This window comes from Physeter macrocephalus, chromosome 17, assembly GCF_002837175.3.
Source record: "Physeter macrocephalus isolate SW-GA chromosome 17, ASM283717v5, whole genome shotgun sequence".
Taxonomy (NCBI): domain Eukaryota; kingdom Metazoa; phylum Chordata; class Mammalia; order Artiodactyla; family Physeteridae; genus Physeter; species Physeter macrocephalus.
In genome coordinates, this window is record NC_041230.1 from 52716259 (window position 1) to 52721862 (window position 5604).

Genomic DNA, 5604 nt, shown 5'->3' on the forward strand with positions numbered 1-5604 from the left:
CTCTCAACCACTGCGCCACTAGGGAAGCCCAACCACAACTTCTATGTCTGTTCATCCATTGATGCACACTTAGGTTATTTTCATATCTTGGCTATTGTAAATAATGCTGCTGTGAACATGGGGGTGCAGATTATCTTTTTCAGTTAGAGTTTTCATTTCTTTTGGACATGTTCCCAGAAGTGGAATTCCTGGATCATATGGCAGTTCTATTTCGAATTTTTTCAGGATCCTCCATACTGCTTGCCATAGTGGCTTCACCAATCTACATTCCCACCAACAATGCACAAGGGTTCCCTGTTTTCCACATCCTCGCTGGCATTTGTCATCTCTTGACTTTAACGACGGCTGTTCTAACGGGGCGAGGTTGTATTTCACTGTGGTTTTAATTTGTATTTCCCTAATGACTAGTAACGTTGAGCATCTTTTCATGTACCTGCTGGCATCTTGTGTATCTTCTTTGGGAAGAAGTCTATTCAGGTCCTTTGCTCATTTGGAGTTTGGCTAACTTGTGCTCATGTCCTTTATCACCCCTGAGCAGAAGTTCCCACCCCAAAGTAGGGGCTCACATGCCTTCTAAAGGGGTGTCTTCAGCTTGCAAGCATCTCAAACGCACAATTGGACCTGCGTCTTGGAGAGTTAGACTTGGTAGTTCATTGGGCCGCATTCTCAATTCTGCACAGCAGAGGGAGAGCTGAGGCCTCAGCCGTCCCGTTTGTAGGGTGGGACATCCAGAAAAAAGTACCAGCACAGTGAGTGGGGCTTTCTCCTGAGCTTTCTCTAGGGTTGGGGCACAGAAGCTGAGGTACGGGTGGCACGTTTGTTCACACACCCTCCCCGGCACGCGTCTCTGCTTGTAGCGGTGCTTCACCCACAGGCTGGGCGCTTGCAGGGCAGCTCTGGACAAACCCATCAAAACCAGGCAGTCGCAGTGATGTCCTCTCCTCCAGCTGCCCTTTGTCTGTCCTCCTAAAGAATCCTCTGGCCCATGGGGAGATCCCGCTGCAGACTGCAGCTGTGCAGGCTGGAAACTTCATTTCACTACCAGGGAGATGCTTTGGTTTGACTTGGTACAGACCCTGAAAGCAAAACGTAGTTTACAAGCATGTGATGTAGACTTACAAGGCCTGAGAGCCAGTTGCTTCTGGCAGTGCTGCTCCCTGGGTTCAAGTACATAAGGGCTTTATCTGTGAAGTAGGCTGGCGAGGGGTTAAGTGGACCATCACCAGCTCAGACTGCCTGGGTCCCAGCTCTGGCTTACTGCCCTACGTGCTTTATTTCCTCGTTATAGACGTGAGGTTATTGTCCCATTGTACAGATTACGGGATGGGGCACAGAGAGGTTAAGTGACTTGTTTAAAGGCACACAGCCAGTAAAGTCAGAGCTTGGATTTGAAGTCCAGTTGGGCTGCACCAGAGACCACTCAGTGCCTGATGTGTTGCTGTTTTCGCTTGAGCATCTGTACAACTCCTGGCACATGATAGGTGCTCAGTAAATGTTTATTAAATAAACAAACATGTCCAAACCCTAGGAAAGGGTCAACCACTAAGGGTCTTTTCAAGCCATTTCCTCATCTTTTGCCCTGTAACCGCTCTTTCTCCCCAACCAAACCAAAGTCAACAAGAAAACCAGCTAAACTCAGATGTCCACTGCTCTCCAGCTGACCAGTGACCGCCCGAGCCTTCCCTTCCTAGACCTGCCCTGTGGGCAGCACCTGGTCTTGGGATGGATGTCCCTTGGGATCTCATTCCTTCCGTAAAACTTAGCTGTGCTATTGCCACATTCAGTCCAGCGCACCAGCAGGCTGTATTGTGGATGAGCACGGAAGGCAGGATTGTCGTCCGTGGGGATTACAGACCCTTCGAGAATCTGGTGGACACTCCCACTCCCACTCCGAAAAATGCACAGGGAGGCTCCAGTTAGTGCTGGTCTGGGGCAGGGCTGAGGTTGAGGGTGACAAACCTCTCTTAGTTTTCCCAGGATCGTCCCTCCCCGGTTTTAGCGCTAGAGCCCTGCATTCCTGGTGTTGTCATTTACCCGATTAATCCCACCAATTCCTGTGGCAGAAAATAGCTCTAACTGCGGAATGTATGTGTTTTATTGAAAAAAGCTGAAAACAGGGCAGTCAGGGTGTCCGGCCGGAGTCCTTGCAAAAGCAGGGTATAAACCCCAAACACAGGACAGGCCCGTGCAGGCAGCCTACACATCCCTGAGCCCCTTGGTCCCAGGACGGCTGAAGGTGCTGATCACCCGACTGAGGAGTGAGGTTCACTGCTGACGTCCCTCCCAAGGATGCTGAAATCTTTTTAAAAATTAATGAATTTATTTTTTGGCTGCGCCACATAGCATGTGGGCTCTTAGCTCCCCCACCAGGGATCGAACCTGCACCCCCTGCCTTGGAAACGTGAGTCTTGACCCCGGGACCGCCGGGGAAGTCCCCGGATGCTGACATCTTTTCAGGAAATTCATGGGATGGACGTCTTCATCCCAGTGGTTCTCAGCTCAGGCCGTGCGTTAGGATCACCCGGGCGACTGTGTAAAGGCGCTCCGGCGTGGGCCTTATCCTAGGTGCGTCTGCAGGGTCTAAAATGTGCCCCAGCTGATTCAAGCGCAGGTTCAAACCACTGCCTTCATTCCCAAGTTGCCTGGAAAACCAGTTGAAAACAGAGACCTCTCTGCCTAACCCAGGGCTGCTGGGCCATGATCTGCGGGGCAGCGAAGCTGGGGTTAACCGGCCCGTGGGTGCTCTTGAGGCCAGGCTGGGGGAGGCTCCACCTCACGCAGAGGAGCCTGTTAGCAAAGGGGGGCCCAGGTGCTGAGACAGGCTGTCGGGGGAGGGGTGGGGAGGCCGGGAAATGCGAGGTTCCCGCAGGGACGTAGGAACCACGTCCCCCAGCAGGCCTTTGAACCTGACATCCTCACAAAGCTGGCTGTCATGTCCCAAATGAACACGAGGTGGCATCCAGCCTCCGTGCTTGTCCTGGAGTCCCCAGAGGCAGGCTCTGCCCTAAAAAAAAAAATTTTTTTTTTTTCCCTTGTCAAGCTTGTCTACTGATTAGTTGGCAGGAGAGTTTGTGCAACCTGGACTGTGGGGCAGTGATCTGAATCGTCCTGCCGCGTACGTGACGTGCCTTCAAAAGTCTTGCATTTGATCGTGAAAATCCACGGAAATTTTGTGTTTTACTCCACGACACTGCTGTGTTTGTTTTAATATAGAAATAATGATTGCCACAAATTCCAAGTAAAATTGCCCCCCAAGGAAGATGCGCTGGCTTTCGCAGGCTTCTCGCTCGAATCTGTCTCCTGACACGCGCAGGGGAGGGACCGAGATTGACTGTCCCCCCCTTGGTTCATTTTCACGTCAGTGCTAATGTCCTGCGGCGGGAAGGACGGGACCCCCCCCTCCCCATCCTCAGGGATCAGGTGACGAGCGTTTTCATTTGCTCAGTAAATCCCAGCGTGTCATTATCAGATCGCCCTTGAGCTGTGGCCCACCTCCACACTTTGGAGAATGGATGTTATGTAACAGAACTGAAAACCATCTGAGAGATGGTGTAGGAGACTCACTTCAGAAATGGGGAAATAGACACTCAGGGCGGCGAGGCAGTGGGGTGGTGCGAGCGGGGAGCCGGGCTCTGATCAGGTTCTGGTCGGCCCAGCAGCCCTGGGGAGTGTCCTGCCCTCTTCCTGCCTGTTTCCTGGTCGGAAATGCCGTTGCTGGGGAGTTGCGAGGGTTCCTGAGCAAGTCCTAAGACTCCGGCCACCCCGAGGAGCAGCTCCCTAAAGGCCGTGAGCCCCAGAACCCATGTGTCATCCAGAGGCCGTGCAGTGGTGATACGGCCCCCGTGATGGGAACACCAGGTTTTAAGGGGAAAGCAGTTTCCAGAGACCTTGTCAGAGCCTTTGGCTCTCAGCACGGAGTGGCCGAGCCCAGGCTCAGCCTGCTGGTAGTCCCGTCTGCAGGGCGGAGCAGTGCCCGGCTGCCCTTCCTGCTTGGCCCAGTGCCGCCGGGAGAGACGCGTTTTCCCAGGCGCTTGACGGTTTGGGTTCTTGCTTCTGGCCCTGGGCTCCGTGGACTTCCGATGTGTGTGTGTGTGTGCGCGCGCGCGCGCGTCTCCAGAGCCACGGGAGTAAACGGGGAATGTTTTCTTGGGGCATCATTTTCACTCGAAGTTTTGGAAAACGTTTCTTGTTGTTTACAAGTAGAAGAAACTTAGATATACCACAGAGTAGAAAGAGGCTCAAGTCCATTTTTAAAGGTAAAACGCAGCACTTTAAGGAGATGTGCGCGGAGGCCAGCTTGAGCCACCCTTGGAGGGGTTCTCTGTCTAGAGCGACTTGCAGAATAAGTCCATCAACAACACCCATTTCTTTTTTTGTTGTTGTTGTTTTTTTGGTTTTTTTTTTGCGGTACGCGGGCCTCTCACTGCCGTGGCCTCCCCCGTTGCGGAGCACAGGCTCCGGACGCGCAGGCTCAGCGGCCACGGCTCACGGGCCCAGCCGCTCCGCGGCACGTGGGATCTTCCCGGACCGGGGCACGAACCCGCGTCCCCTGCGTCGGCGGGCGGACTCTCAACCACTGCGCCACCGGGAAAGCCCAACAACACCCATTTCTTGAGTACCTACTACGTGCAAGTCACGGTGCTAGACATGGAGGGGCGGGAAGTAGGAACTACATACAGCTCCTTCTCCGGAGGATCTTGTGGTCTAGGGAGGAGTCTTGGCTTCTTCGTCCTCCTGCTTATCACCGCCAGCTCCAGCGTGAGGACCACCGCTGTCCTCATCATCGCTATTATCACCATCACCGTCTCCTTCTTCACCTTCATAAGCTCCAAAACACCTGTGTCCGCGTTGTTCCCTGCTGTAACCCTAGCTTCTGGGAGATTGCCTGGCACGTGTGAGACACTCAATAAATAATCACGCTAACGTCTATGTTGTGTATTATCTGGTAGAGTCAGGAGCTAAACCCTAGTCTGTCCCACCGCAGTGCCCGGCCTTTCCACCTTGAACCGCGATGGCCCGAGGCTCCTGGCACAGCTGTCAGGCAGGACTCAAGCTCAGAGGCGGCTTGGTTAGGGATGGCTTTGGTTTCGTTTCTCTGCGGGGTACTGAGGCAAGCAGCGTCCACATACCACGGAGCACGAGCTGGAGGTGACCACGTGTGTCCCGAAGGTGTGACCAGCAGGGGTTTTAGGCAGCATTTCCATGTCTGGGGCTTCTTGGCCAGTGGCCATGTTGGCTTCTGGTGCTTCCCAGGCATTTCTGTACACGCTGTAGCTGTGCCAGGCTGGAGAGGGACTCATGGGGTTTTCCCTTTGATCAGGAACCTGCTGGGGTCACCTGCAAAGCAAGTCACAAGGCTGCCCCAGAGGACTTTCCCAGCCATTAGGGCCACCACTTCCTCAGATCTCCCAGATGTCCCCTGGAAAACACCAGCTTGGGGTCCTCATGAGTGACAGAACCACTGTTCTGGGGCTGCAGGGGAGATGGGCTGGAGAGACGGAGAACCCACGTCCCGGATGAGCATCCTGGTCCTCTGCCGGAGGGATTTTTTTTTTTTTTTTTTTTTTTTTTTTTGCGGTACGCGGGCCTCTCACTGCTGTGGCC